The sequence below is a fragment of the Montipora foliosa genome, chromosome 4 (assembly GCF_036669935.1).
Source record: "Montipora foliosa isolate CH-2021 chromosome 4, ASM3666993v2, whole genome shotgun sequence".
NCBI classification, from domain to species: Eukaryota; Metazoa; Cnidaria; class Anthozoa; order Scleractinia; family Acroporidae; genus Montipora; species Montipora foliosa.
The window spans coordinates 26778458-26793924 of NC_090872.1; the positions used below are offsets into that span (position 1 = coordinate 26778458).

Genomic DNA, 15467 nt, shown 5'->3' on the forward strand with positions numbered 1-15467 from the left:
CTTTTAAAATCTATATTGAAAGTATTTCTCCTTAGTTGATTCTCCTATATATAGAGATTTCTTTATATTTATTTTGATGCTTTTTTATGTTTCTTTATGTTTAGTGTGTTTTGTTCTGCTTGCTTTTTTATCTTAATATATATTTTAATCTGAGTTCGTCGCTCATGTATTTAATGTGTAAGTAAGGAAGGAAGCTCATAGTAATAAGGCCCCTAAGGTTTCTTTTTGAGCTTCATTGCCAGGAATAAGTGCTTTTTTTGTGTGTGTAATTAATGTTAATATTATTCCTTTAACTACACATGGACTGGATTTACAAAAAGGTACCTTCGTACAATGGGACAACTTAGCACTTTGGCAGAACTCATATTCCTGCTTATCATAGCTATGATTCCAGCAAGGACAAACTTTAACCTCCCCTAGCCTCAACAATGCCACTTGCAGATTTCACTCATGTTTAACGGAAGACTACATTTTACTAGTCCATGCATGGGGGACCCCTTAAAACCTTAAGGCTCAAACTGAGACCTTTTTCTTGCACTTAACCCACTACATAAAAGATGGGTTGGCCGTTCCGGGTCATTTCATAGTTGTAGGCATTCGATTTCTGCAAAGCCCTGTCAACTATATGCTGTGGTTTAATTTTGTTTTTAGTTTGAATTTTTTTCAGACCGGTTAAGTTAATTTTTTTTCAAACCAGTTTAAATTTCTTAAACTGATTTTTTAAAATCAACTGTCTAAGAAAGGGATTTTCTTTTTTCGGGGGTGTAGTTAAAATAACAGGGATTCGGTTTTCTGGGGTTGTGAGAAAGAACTAGACATCTTTTCCTCCCTTCTTCTCACCTTCCCATCCATGATACTCCCTAGTACTTCTATCCTACCCCACCTTTCCTGCCCACCTCTAACCCCCCTTATGCCCACCCCCTCTACTCAACAGTACCCACAAACAATTCATATTCCTCAAGAATACTACTCATCAAAACTTGATCTTGAACTCACTTCCTCTGGATCTGCGGTCTACTCTGAAATGTTTAGTAAATGTCGTCATGTAATGTAACACCATTATTTGAGATGTCTCCTTTGTTTATATGAGCTTATAATAAATTTGACCTGTCAGTTGCCTGAAGATCGCCAACCGGCGTGAAACTCGGAGTAGCGACTGCTGATCTTTGCCATATGTCTTTAGTTTGTTTTTGCTCCACTTATAATGGTATTGAGCGCTCTTCATCTTCACACCATACTATAAACTTAGTTGGTTATCCTATTTGGTATAAATATATATTGTTACTCTTGGCAAAAGAAATAAATCTGAACTCTAAATCTGAAACTCCCTCAAATATAATGCCCAATCAGTGAACTAGATTTAAACTCATTTCCCGCTTGGAATGAGGCTCCGGGCGCGTGCCACCAGAGGTATTTTCCGGCAGTCCTCTGTGGTTGCCTTCGTTTTGCGTAGCGTTTTCTCGGGCCTTGGAAACAAAAATTTCCTCTGGCACCCAGGGTAGTTCTAAAATTTCAAGTTTGTTTGCTTACCTCCGCTCAGGTTTCGATTTCTTTTCGCCAATTTGCTAACGCCAACAATAAACAGAAGGCAGTAATTTTAAGCTCGCAAATGATTGGCTCGCCGAACAACCTTTAGATAGAGCTCGAGACAAGGCTTTCCTTTCAATTTTAGCTCTTTGAGGTCTGCCACGTTTGGTCTCAATTACATCGCCGTCGACCGAGATCTCGAAATATACTTGTTTTGTGGTCGCACACGAACTTTAGCTAAAACGTGATTTAGCATGCCTTAATCCCGATTTAAAGACGGAGTGCGCCCACAACCGCGGTCACCGAAGAGGAAACTGGCACAGCAAAACAACACACGAGGCAGAATCCTTTGGCCAACAAAAACATGTGGTCATCCATTAGTCTGCCTTTCCGACTATCCGCCTTCGCTTGTATTCAGCCACTCCCAGGACAACCACGAGATCATTGCGTTCTCTATTTTGTCGAACACAATAACTGGGAGAAAATGGAAACATCCCAGATTCCTGTAACTTTGCGCTATCACGTATGTTATGAAATTAAAATTTCTCAACTGGAGGTAGCGGAATATGATGGCGTGATTTTTGATTGTTGAGACCTTGGATGACAATTGTCCATATGGCATGTGTATCTACGTGAATATCATCCGCTCATGGTGCATTGTCCACTGTGCAAACTTGGTATAATTGACAACAGATTGAAGATTTTGCCGAATAGGATGCGACAACACAGTAGTGACAATCCACTAAGTGGAATTATGTGGAAGACCTTGCAAGTTTGGGTCCCTGTTCTTAAGACGTCTTATTTATACGAAGGCACCAGCTGCATTTTGGTTTGTTGCAAGCATCCACCAGTTATGTAAGTATTGTCTCTTCTAGTTTTGGTTTTCGATTTGGTTCTCATGACTGTGCACAAATATGTATGTGTGTATGTATATTGATGTCTAGGGTAGAGGTTAGGCTAAATTTGAAAAGTAAATCATTGGAAAAAGGTAGAGTTCCCATCGCGATATGATGCGTTAGAGTAAGAGACTAAGAGCTAATAGGTTTCTGTCGAGACCTAAGTTCATTCAGAGATTCAAACGTTGACCTTTCCGTCACACAAACTGAGAAAAAACATGTTTTGTTGCACGGACAGAGGTATCTGCCGAACACCGAAATACCAAAGGTCGGCTTTCAGTTATTATAGCCCATGTTCAAATAGTCGTCTCAGTTGAGTTGTGGTGGTGAAGATCTTCAGTAATGAGGTCTAAACACCAGTTTATGAATGCTTAGCTTTTACTTAATCGGTCGAAGCACCGATTTTAATCAGTAAATGGTTAGCTTTCAGTTATTTTAATCAGTGTATGTGTACATTTATTATCACCGAACACTGATTAGCATAGATGAGAACGTTCGTTTTGCCTTCCTGAAAAATATCCCTTTCAATGTGTGGCGCACCATCTTAGTACATTTTTCTTGGGCTGCAATTTAATGTCATTTTTCTTTGCGATTTCAAGGAACAGTAAACTAAACCGTTATCTGACATTGCAGCAATGTTTAAACCACAGAAATACAATCTAGTTAACGAAATTAGCAATCTAGAGGAAATCACTTTTTTATTACAGTTTGGTGCTGCAGGGAAAGGTTAAATATAAGGTCGTTCGGCTCTTGTTCAAAATTCTGTCTAGCTGTGACAGACATTTTGTTTTCGCAGAAAAATCGGAAGACTAAGAGCGCTTTCCTTTTGTCAGGCCGGCCAGACCTGTCAGTTTGCAAAGAAAGTGCAACAGCTTGAACGAACGCTTGCATGATAATTCCTCGCATTCTTGTCCGGCGGGAGCAGAATTTATCAATTGACTTAATTTGATTAGTGTGTGGATACGAATCCGCTGCCGATTCTCTACCCGGTATAAGCACTAGAATAATTGACCACAAGACAAATGCAAATGGACATACATTATTTTTGTACCTAATTATTGCTGGACATGCTTTTGGGTGAAATTCTCTCGAAGGTTTTATCACAAATAAAACAATCTATAGTAAAGGTAAAGAAATTAACGCACAAACTCCTGGAGCTGTAAGCTTTCAAAATAGAGAAAATTGCAGTTCTTGTTCTTTTTTAATAGGGTTTACATTGAAGGTTAACCGGTACAACCAAAAACGAATTTCAATGGGGATGTCGGCAATGTTATCCAAGGATTGTTCTTATTAGACGATTTTGATACACTATGTCACACACCAGTTTCCAAGCCGCCAATTTGTGCGCAAAGAACATGGCATCTTGAGAAACGAAAGAGGCGAATCAAAGGCGAATCTCAGTGGAAAAATCTTCAAGGAAGCTTCCTTCTTGTAGCCTTATAAGTCTTTTGCAATTAACACTATAAAAGGAGTACTTGATTAAATATTCCTTGTTTGTCTTTGGATTTAACTGCCATAACACAATTTTCAAGCTACTGAACATTCAGTGAATCCAACAAATTGTTGATGAAGGGATGGATTTTACTGTATCTCATAGACATATTCAATTGCTCATAATTTATAGTCATTAATTCAAATGATCAGCTACTCGCCGTAACATTGTCAGACGGAGAACACGACGCATTTGTCAGAATTATTTACTATCAGAAAATGTTCTTATTGCTTTGGGAAGAGAGTTGCTGGTCTGGCTTTAAGATGCGCAACTTTGAGTTGTTTGGTTTTGGATAGAAGAAATTAATTTGAGTTTCAGATAAGATATCAATGGTATCCATTTTTTATCAAGATATGCAACAAGTTCAAACAGTATAGGTCGGTCAATAAGTCTCTAACATGGTTCAACTTCACACAAAATTTATAAATTGTTACAATAGATTCCCAGATATATAACGTGGACATTTAATACCCAGCAAATCATCCGGTTTACTGAAAAAGATACTTATAAATTGAACTAGAGCTGTTGTTCAGAAATTTGAAATACAAGATAGACAGTCGTATCATACCAACGCAAAGAACGTAAGATTACTTTGCAGTTACACGAAAATCCTTCTTCCTGCTAATGAAGCATAAGTCAAGCTGCTACTTGCGAACCTCAAAAAAGTTACAAAATGAATATTTTCAAAGCAACGTCTTGGGGCCCAATAAACTGCTCCTGATTTAAAATTGGATCTCTTTCTAGCTCACTAATCGTCGCATAGAAGCGGAAACCAGTTGATGGGTTGCAAACGTGAATCAACAATTACTGTTTCTTGATGTCATAGTAAACGAATCTCTCCCAACCATGTATATTTGCCAAACGGAATTCTTTGCTGTATGGAGTTAGGTCTTACACGAATCTTTGTGCGTAATTTGCACGGAGAATCTGTCTTAACTGATTGTTTCATGGTGACTTTATACGCAATGCATTTTGTTATTCGTCTGTAACTTACAGAAGGTCTCCAAGAACGCTCAATAGAGAAAAAGAAACGAAAAGCGAGAAGGAGATTGGGAAAGAAGAACTTTGAAAGTTGTGTTGTGTGCATGGAATTTGGTTACAAAGATGGTGTTGAGAAATGAAGTCAACCATGCACGGCTTGAATTCTTTTCATGACTCAATGAGAATTCTCATCTATATTCCAAGGTCATTTGTTAACGGTAACTTTAGCTCATTTTTTGCCCGAACGAAGGAACGAAAGGAACGAAAGGAACGAAAACAGATATGAGTGATTCTATCTGTAAATATCAGTCATCTGAGGAGGTTTCCAAAAAATCCCAACGAATTTCTATACATATAACACCCATTTGTGTGCTCCATGATCTGCAAGTCTGAATCTATTTTCAGATACGTAGTTAAACGTCTTTACTTTGCTACGAGCTTGTTAAGCGGAGAATTTGTCATTTCAACGTATCTAATCGAAATCAGTCCTTCGACTGTATTTTCCATGCGGTGATACAATAGATGAGAGAATTTCACTTTTCCTTCGACAACTTCGCTCTTACGGGTGACATGATACAACTAAATCGAAAGATGTGGTACTCAAGAAGAAACGATAAATAACTTAATATGCCTGAGTCCAACCAAAGCTTTGTTCGAGTTTCGTTCAAACGTGGATGCTTTCTTTCGTCAGACTTCGTTTTAATTCTTTAAGTTACATGCTTAAGTCACTGCAATTACTATTTTATTATCGTAACATTTCGCAGCCGCAGTTCAGATTTTTGGCAGAAATATCTCTTTATGCCATGCACTGATGAATCACAATTCTGAAGAGCAGAGTAACAGGAAGGAGGTAAAGAAATTAACGGGGCAACTCTTGTAAGCTTTCAAAATGGAGAAAAGTGCAATTCTCGTTCTTTTTTAATAGGGTTTACATTGAAGGTTAACACGCTCATTGGTACAACAAAAACGAATTTCAATGGAAATGTCGACAATGTTATCCAAGGATTATCCTTATTAGTCGATTTGCGAAGCACTAACTCAATGATACCCTATTTTACACAATAGTTTCCCAGCTGCAATTTTGCTCACGAAGAATATGCGATCTTGGGAAATGGGAGAATGCGACAGGAGTCAAAGGCGAATGTCAGTACTTGTCAGAGTTCCTTAAAGGATGGTCATAGGGAAATATGGCTTTAAGTAAGAATTACATCCAGTGATTTCTTTGAGCGTTGGAATCTTTTGTTGAATTTTTTTTTTGTAGTAGCGAAGCTAGGGATTGTTAGCAATTTATCCGCAGACTTTGAGGGAGTGATTTTATTAAAAGTAGCGAAGATGTAATTGCAAACATAACATGGAAGAAGTGTAGTTTATTCTCCGTATCGACTATTTGCTTCCTAACATCATACTTACCTTCGCTGCTGGAATATTTACATCGAACCAAGCATGAAAAGCATTTACACTATGAACACTATTAAAGCGGTACTTAATTAAATATTGATTCCTTTGCCTTTGGATTTAACTGCCATAACACAATTTTCAAGCTACTGAACATTCAGTGAATCCAACAAATTGTTGATGAAGGGATGGATTTTACTGTATCTCATAGACTTATTCGAATAATTGTTCATAATTCATAGTAATCAATTCAAATGATCAGCTACTCGCCCTAAACATTGTCAGACGGAGAAGACGACGTATTTGTCAGACTGATTTACTGTAAGAAAATGTTCTTATTGCTTTGGGAAGAGAGCTTTGCTGATCTGGTTTTAAGATGCGAAGCTTTGAGTTGTTTGGTTTTGGATAGAAGAAATTAATTTGAGTTTCAGATAAGATACCAATGGTAGCCATTTTTAATCAAGATATGCAACTAGTTTAAACAGTATAGGTTGGTCAATAAGTCTTTAACATGGTTCAACTTCACGCAAAATTTATAAATTGTTACAATAGATTCCCAGATACATAACGTGGACATTTAATACCCAGGATATCATCCGGTTTACTGAAAAAGATACTTATAAATTGAACTAGAGCTGTTGTTCAGAAATTCGAAATACAAAATAGACAGTCGTATCATACCAACGCAAAGAACGTAAGATTACTTTGCAGTTACACGAAAATCCTTTTCCCTGCTAATGAAGCATAAGTCAAGTTGCTACCTGCGAACCTCAAAAAAGTTACAAAATGAATATGTTCAAAGGAAAGTTTCGTTAAAACCTTGGTTTTTTTCTTTTGTCAGACTCACTTCGTTTTGTCAGATTTACATGTCCATGCTTCGTTTACTGCAATGACTTTTAATGTCGCAACATTTCGCATCCGCAGTTCAGATTTTTGGCAGAAATTTTTCTTCATGCCATGCACTGATGAATCACAGTTCTGAAGAGGAGAGTAACAGGAAGGAGGTAAAGAAATTAGCGGAGAAACTCTTGTAAGCTTTCAAAATGGAGAAAGGTGCAGCTGTTGTTCTTTTTTATTGGGTTTACATTGAGGGTTACATCCAGAGCTTATTTCGAGCGCCGGAATCTTTTGTGGAATATTTTCTATTGTAGCGAGTCTAGGGATTGTTAGCCACTAATCCGCAGACTTTGATGTAGTGATTTTATTAAAAGTAGCGAAGATATAATTGCAAACATAGTGTTAACATAGAAGAGGTGTAGTTTATTCTGTGTATCGATTATTTGCTTCCTAACACCATACTTCCCTTCGCTGTTGGGATATTTACATCGAACCAAGCATGGAAAGCATGATTAGTGTGTGGATACGAATCAAAAATATTGTAAATGAGATTTACAAGTAACCAATTATGATAGCAAATTGGTGACTTCTCGAAATAATTCCGGGTTGAAGACACTTCGTGTATGACTCCTTAGCCGATTCTCTACACTGTATAAGCACCAGAATAATTTACCACAAGACAAATGGAAATGCACATGCATAATTTTTGCAGCTAATTATTGCTGGACATGCTTTTGAGTGGGATTTCTCTTGAACGTTTTATCACAATTTGAACAATCTATAACGAAGCTTGCTTCTTGTATCCGTATAAGTCCTTTGCAATTAACTCTATTAAAAGGGCACTTAATTAAATATTCCTTCATTTGTCTTTGGATTTAACTGCCATGACACATTTTCAAGCTACTGAACATTCAGTGTATCAAACAAATTGTTAATGAAGGGGTGGATTTTACTGTATCTCATAGACGTATTCGAATAATTGTTCATAATTCATAGTCATCAATTTAAATGATCAGCTACTCGCCCTAACATTGTCAGACGGAGAAGATGACGTATTTGTCAGACTTATTTACTATCAGAAAATGTTCTTATTGCTTTGCGAAGAGAGTTGCTGATCTGGCTTTAAGATGCGCAGCTTTGAGTTGTTTGGTTTTGGATAAGATATCAATGGTAGCCATTTTTAATCAAGATATGCAACTAGTTCAAACAGAATAGGTCGGTCAATAAGTCTCTAACATGGTTCAACTTCACACAAAATTTATAAATCGTAACAATTGATTCCCAGATATATAACGTGGACATGTAATACCCTGGATATCATCCGGTTAACTGAAAAAGATACTTAGAAATTGAACTGAGTAGAGCTGTTGTTCAGAAATTTGAAATACAACATACACTGTCGTATCATACCAAGGCGAAGAACGTAACATTACCTAGCAGTTACACGAAAATCCTCCTGCCAGCTAATTAAGGTTAAGTCAAGTTGCTTCCTGCGAGCCTCTAAAACGTTATAAAATGATTATTTTCAAAGGAACGTTTTGTGGCCCAATAAAATGCTCCTGATTTAAAATTGGATCTCTTTCTAGCTCCCTAATCGTCGCATAGAGCCGGAAACCAGTTGATGGGTTGCAAACTTGAATCAACAATTACTGTTTCTTGATGTCATAGTAAACAAATCTCTCCCAACCATAGCAAATAAATTTATATTTGCCAAACGAAATTCTTTGCTGTGTGGAGTTAGGTCTTACACGAATGTTTGTGCGTAATTTGTACGGAGACCTCGTACGCAATGCATTTTCGTATTCGTTTATAACTTAGAGAAGGTATCTAAGAACGCTCATTAAATAAAAAGAAATGAAAAGGGAGAAGGAGAATGATTGGGAAAGAAGAACTCTGAAAGTTATGTTGTGCGCATGGAGTTTGGATACAAAGATGTTTTTGGAAAATGAAGTTAACCCTGCACGGCTTGAATTGAATTTCTTTTCATGACTCAATGTGAATTCTCATCTATATTCCAAGGTTATGTGTTAACGGTAACTGTTACTTAAGGAACGAAAACAGATATGAGTGATTCTATCTGTAAACATCAGTAATCTGAGGAGGTTTTCAAAAAAATCCCAACGAATTTCTACATATATAACACCCATTTGTCTGTTCCTTGATGTTCAAGTCTGAATCCATTTGCAGATACGTATAGTTAAATGTCTTAACTTTGCTTCTGGCTTGTTAAGCGGAGAATTTGTCATTTCATTGTATATAATCGAAACCCGTCTTTCGACTGTATTTTCTATGCCCTTTTACAATAGATGACAGAAAATCACTTTTAGTTCGACAACTTTGTTCTAACGGGTGACAGGATACAAAGAAGTCGAAAGATGTTGTACTCAAGAAGAAACAAGAAGTAACTTAATATGTCAAAGTCGAAAAAATTATTCGAAGCGAGCAATTGCCACCGATATTTTACTACCATGCGTTGTTGATTACTCTTTTTGTACAGTACACTTAAGAGAATGAACGGTTGAATTGGACGTTCGAAGGCTCTAAAATATGAAATGGTAAATATGCATTAGGAGTCCGAAAGGATGGCTTAAAATTAATTGAATTGTTGCTTACCCGTTCACCTCACCCATGTTTTGTCTTTTATCTCCACTTGAAAGAAAAATAAAAACGATCCTATAAATATATATATATATATATATTTGTCGTGAGGTCCAACAAGAAAGGGTTGGTTTAGTCAACGATCCTTAATTGAAACTTACGCTCGCAATAGGTAAATTAGAATAGCATAGAGCCCAAGATATAGACATCGGCCGTGGGTTCAAGTTTCGTTAAAACCTGACCCCAGTTGTTCAAACGATGGATAGCGCTATCCGCTGGATAAATCACTATCCACTGGATAACTCAGTTGGCTTTGCTAGAGTTTATCCGCTGGATAGTGGTTTATCCGGTGGATGGCGCTATCAATCGTTTGAACAACTGGGGCCTGGTTGTTTTCTTTTGTCAGACTTATCACTTTTAATATCGTAACATTTCGCATCCGCAGTTCAGATTTTTGGCAGAAATATTTCTTCATGCCATGCACTGATGAATCACAGTTCTGAAGAGGAGAGTAACAGGAAGGAGGTAAAGAAATTAGCGGAGAAACTCTTGTAAGCTTTCAAAATGGAGAAAGGTGCAGTTGTTGTTCTTTTTTTATTGGGTTTACATTGAGGGTTAACACACTCACCGGTACAACAAAAACGAATTTCAATGGGAATGTCGGCAATCACGTTTTCGGAGGATTGTCCCTATTAGACGATTTGTGCAGCACTTATTCAATGATAATCTATTTCACACACCAGTTTCCAAGCTGCGATTTTGCGCACGAAGAATATGCGATCTCGAGAAACTTAAGAACGCGACAGGATTCGAAGGGGAATCTCACTTCTCGTCAGAGTTCTTTAAAAGATGGTCATAGGGAAATAAAGCTTTAAGTAAGAATTACATCCAGAGCTTATTTCGAGCGCCGGAATCTTTTGTCGAATATTTTCTATTTTAGCGAGTCTAGGGATTGTTAGCCACTGATCCGCAGACTTTGATGTAGTGATTTTATTAAAAGTAGCGAAGATATAATTGCAAACATAGTGTTAACATAGAAGAGGTGTAGTTTATTCTGCGTATCGATTATTTGCTTCCTAACACCATACTTCCCTTCGCTGTTGGGATATTTACATCGAACCAAGCATGGAAAGCATGATTAGTGTGTGGATACGAATCAAAAATATTGTAAATGAGATTTACAAGTAACCAATTATGATAGCAAATTGGTGACTTCTCGAAATAATTCCGGGTTGAAGACACTTCGTGTATGACTCCTTAGCCGATTCTCTATACTGTATAAGCACCAGAACAATTGACCACAAGACAAATGCAAATGGTCATGCTTTTGGGTGAGATTTCTCTCGAAGGTTTTATCACAATTAGAACAATCTATAAGGAAGCTTGCTTCTTGTATCCGTATAAGTCCTTTGCAATTAACACTATTAAAGCGGTACCTAATTAAATATTCATTGTTTGTCTTTGGATTTAACTGCCATAACACTGAACATTCAGTGAATCAAACAAATGGCTGATGAAGGGAAGGATTAAGACTTATTCAATTGTTCATAATTCATAGTCATCAATTCAAATGATCAGCTACTCGCGTAGACAGAGAAGACGACGCATTTGTCAGACTTATTTACTATGAGAAAATGTTGTTATTGCTTTGGAAAAAGAGTTGCTGATCTGGCTTTAAGATGCGCAGCTTTGAGTTGTTCGGTTTTGGATAAACGGAATTTATTTGAGTTTCAGATAAGATATCAATAGTAGCCATTTTTAATCAAGATATGCAACTAGTTCAAACAGTATAGGTCGGTGAATAAGTCTCTAACATGGTTGAACTTCACACAAAATTTATAAATTGTTACAATAGATTCCCAGATATAAAACGTAGACATTTAATACCCGGGATATCATCCGGTTTACTGAAAAAGAAACTTAAAAATTGAACTTAGTAGAGCTGTTGTTCAGAAATACATAGTCGTGTCATACCAAGGCGAAGAACGTAAGATTACTTTGCAATTGCACGAAAATCATTCGCCCTGCTAATTAAGCTAAAGTCAAGTTGCTACCTGGGAACCTCGAAAACGATATAAAATTATTATTTTCAAAGGAACGTCTTGGGGCCCAATAAGATGCTTCTGATTTAAGATTGGATCTCTTTCTAGCTCCATAATCGTAGCATACAGCCGGAAACAAGTTGATGGGTTGCAAACTTGAATCAACTATTAGTGTTTCTTGATGTCATAGTAAACAAATCTCTCTCAAGCATAGCAAATAAATCGATATTTGCCAAACGGAATTCTTTACTGTGTGGAGTTAGGTCTTACAAGAATCTTTGTGCGTAATTTGCTCGTAAAATCTGTCTTGAATGTTTGTTTCATGGTGACTTTATACGCAATGCTTTTCCTTATTCGTCTATAACTTACTGAAGGTATCTAAAACCGCTCAATAGGGAAAAAGAAATGTAAAGCGAGAAGGAGATTTGGAAAGAAGAACTCTGAAGGTTATGTTGTGTTCATGGAGTTTGTTTACAAAGATGGTGTTGGGAAGTGAAGTCAACGCTGCACGGCTTGAACTCTTTTTATGACTTAATGTGAATTCTCATTCCAAGGTTATGTGTTAACGGTAACTATTTCTTCAGGAACGAAAACAGATATGAGTGATTCTATCTGTAAATATCAGTAATCTGAGGAGGTTTAAAAAAACCCCAATGAATTTCTACATATATAACACCCATTTGTCTGTTCCTTGATGTTCAAGTCTGAATCCATTCCCAGACACGTAGTTAAATGTCTTAACTTTGCTACCGGCTTGTTAAGCGGAGAATTTGTCATTTCATTATATATAATCGAAATCAGTCCTTCGACTGTATTTTCCATGCAGTGATACAATAGATGACAGAAATTCACTTTTAGCTCGACAACTTTGCTCTTACGGGTGACATGATACAACGAAATCGAAAGATGTTGTACTCAAGAAGAAACAAAAAGTAACTTAATATGTTAAAGTCGACAAAAATCTTCGAAGCGAACAGTTGGCACCGATATTTTACTACCATACGTTGTTCATTGCTCCTTTTGCAACCAGTGAACGAGACAGTACACCTAAGAGAATGAAAAGTTGAATTGAACGTTCGAAGGCTCTAAACTAAATATAAATAAATATGCATTAGGAGTCCGAAAGGATGGCTTACAATTAATTGAATTATTGCTTACCCGTTCACCTCACCCATGTTTTTTCTCTTATTTCCAGTTGAAAGAAAACGAAAAATTAACCCATAAATATATATATTTGTCCTGAGGTCCCACAAGAAAGGGTTGGTTTAGTCAAAGATCTTTAATTTAAACGTTTGCTCGCAATAGCTCAATTTGAATAGCGGCATAGTGCCCAAGATATATTCATCGGCCGTGGGTTTAAGTTTCGTTCAAACCTGGTTGTGTTCTTTTGTCAGGCTTCGTTTTTAACTTTTTAAGTTACATGCCTCAGTCTCTGCCATGACCATTTCAATATCGAATTATTTCACATCCACAGTTCAGATATATTTGGCAGAAATATTTCTTCATGCCGTGCACTGATGAATCACAATTCTGAAGAGCAGGGTAACAGGAACGAGGTAAACAAAATAAATGGAGAAACTCTTGTAGCTTTTCAAAATCGAGAAAAGTACAGTTCTTGTTCTTTTTTAAATAGGGTTTACATTGAAGGTTACATCCAGTGTTTTTTTCGAGCGCCGGAATCTTTTGTCCAATATTTTTTGTTGTAGCGAGGCTAGGGGATGTTATTAGCAATTGATCCGCAGACTTTGATGGAGAGATTTCCTTGCCCTGCTTTGTGCTTTCCAAAGTCCCAAACGGGGTACCCTTTAGTGGAGCTGAGTGTTTGTTTCCAGCTTGTTGGTTGGCCATAGGATACAGCTGTCAAGCCTATTCAGGCTCTGCACGGCGCGTGTTATAACCTTGATTACAAGTTTCTCATGGCTAACAAATTTTGACAATGCCTTCCGCTACATTTTCCGGTAGCACAAGTTCATTGGTTATGATGATTCTCTTACTAGGAAAGCAAAACACTGAAAACACTGCAACCACGGATTAAAGGGTATCCATGGTAATGAATTGAGTGTGACTTGGCTTCCCAGCAGATATCACCGAAGCACGATGCAAAAGACAGCATGTTCAGTGGAGGCGGAATAATAATCGTAGTTTTCAATAAGCTGGTATTTGGTAGACGTACTTTAGTACAGAGCCCGTACAATTAAACAACAGTTGCAGCAGAAACTAAATGATTCCAATTGGCATCTGGAAATGGATTCTTAACGTCTAACTCATGATGAGAACTTATTTTCCAAGTTAAGTACAGATCATACTAATTGGGTAGAAGACGGCATTGAGGTGAAATGTCAAATGTTCATTTCCATGGCGAATATTGCCGAACAAGGTCCTGAGAATTAGTGTTCATCGTTTGGTCCCCTTACGTGCTTGCATTTCACTGAATTGGTATCTAGCGCCCGGCCGTATTTGAAATATGTTTTTGCGTAGACTGCTAGATGACGCCCGTGAGGAGTATTTGGTACTGAGTTGTGTTCATGCTTCAATGAATGCCTGCTTTAACTTAAGAAAGTTAGAAATTTGCTCATAACCTCTTGAGATGTTCTCAGCCCATATCATAAATTCAGTTTCATTGCGGAAAGAAGAATGCAGCTTGAAGATATTTTGACTGGACTTCTGTGCAAACAATCAATTCCCGACTGAAATAACATCAATGATGCAAAAATGACAGACAGTCGAATATTGGCGATTGCCATGCAAAGATTATGCTACGAATGCTGAAAATTCGATTTCTACCCGACAATTTTCGAGGTTGCTGCCTCAACACGCTTAGTGCATTACAATAGCGAATTATTAAAATGTAATGCTTTATTTAGGGTTGTACTAATAAAGGAATTAGCGACAAAGCCCAGCATTCCTCTGGTGATTAAATGTTTCCACATACCTGCTAATATGATGATGTATGTCCGCGTGCCACATTCAATAGCAAGATTACCCTTGACTGTATATCGTTTTTTTAAAAAGATTACTCCTTGTCAGGCTAATTAAGGGCGTGGCTGAGCCACTACAAAGGACCCCCGCAGGGAATTTAGAAACTCCTATTTTTAATGAATTAAACAAAGTTTATTGTTCAATGAATTGATCACGTTTTTCATGTGACTGGCTTAAACGAATGCCATTTGTGACATTTGTGACAGTGCTTGTCAGTACCACGTGATATCACTTGCCCTGTGACTTCACAAAATGAGTATTCAATAATTGGGGGAAGTTCCGCCTCATAATTTTGAAACCCTTTGGCAAAAAATTAATAAGCAGAAATGTGCGGGTCCGCAAATGATCCCAACCTCGTTCCCAGGGACTCCATGCCCAGAGACCCTGGGGACGAGGTTGAAATGATCCCAGGACCGCAAATGATCTCAGAACAGCAAACGATCCCCAAACTGTACCGCAAATGATCCCGGAACGCAAATGATCCCCATTTTGGACCGCAAATGACCCCCACCCCCCCCCCCCAAAAAAAAAAAAGAAATAAGGAATGGCATGGAGGTTGGAATGGTCTGGATAGAATATTAATGTGAAGAGCGCTCACAACAGGTTCTGCCTCATTATAGTTTTTCAGAAAGACTGCATTTTGTTTCTTACCATGCTGTTATAAATTTGCCACATTTAATTATCGGATACAATCATCAAACAACTAATTTGGACGCAGTT

General features: G+C 37.5%; 1 long non-coding RNA gene across 2 annotated transcripts; it reads left to right on the forward strand.

The window, feature by feature from the left end:
• The first annotated feature begins 1230 nt into the window (after positions 1 to 1230).
• On the forward strand, positions 1231 to 14830 carry LOC138000468 (uncharacterized). Of its 2 annotated transcripts, none has more exons than XR_011123130.1 (3): positions 1231 to 2382; positions 10172 to 10300; positions 13243 to 14830. It is a non-coding gene; the product is annotated as an uncharacterized lncRNA (long non-coding RNA). The 2 variants fall into 2 exon arrangements; XR_011123129.1 differs by having other exon boundaries at positions 10172 to 10251.
• The last annotated feature ends 637 nt before the right edge of the window (positions 14831 to 15467 follow it).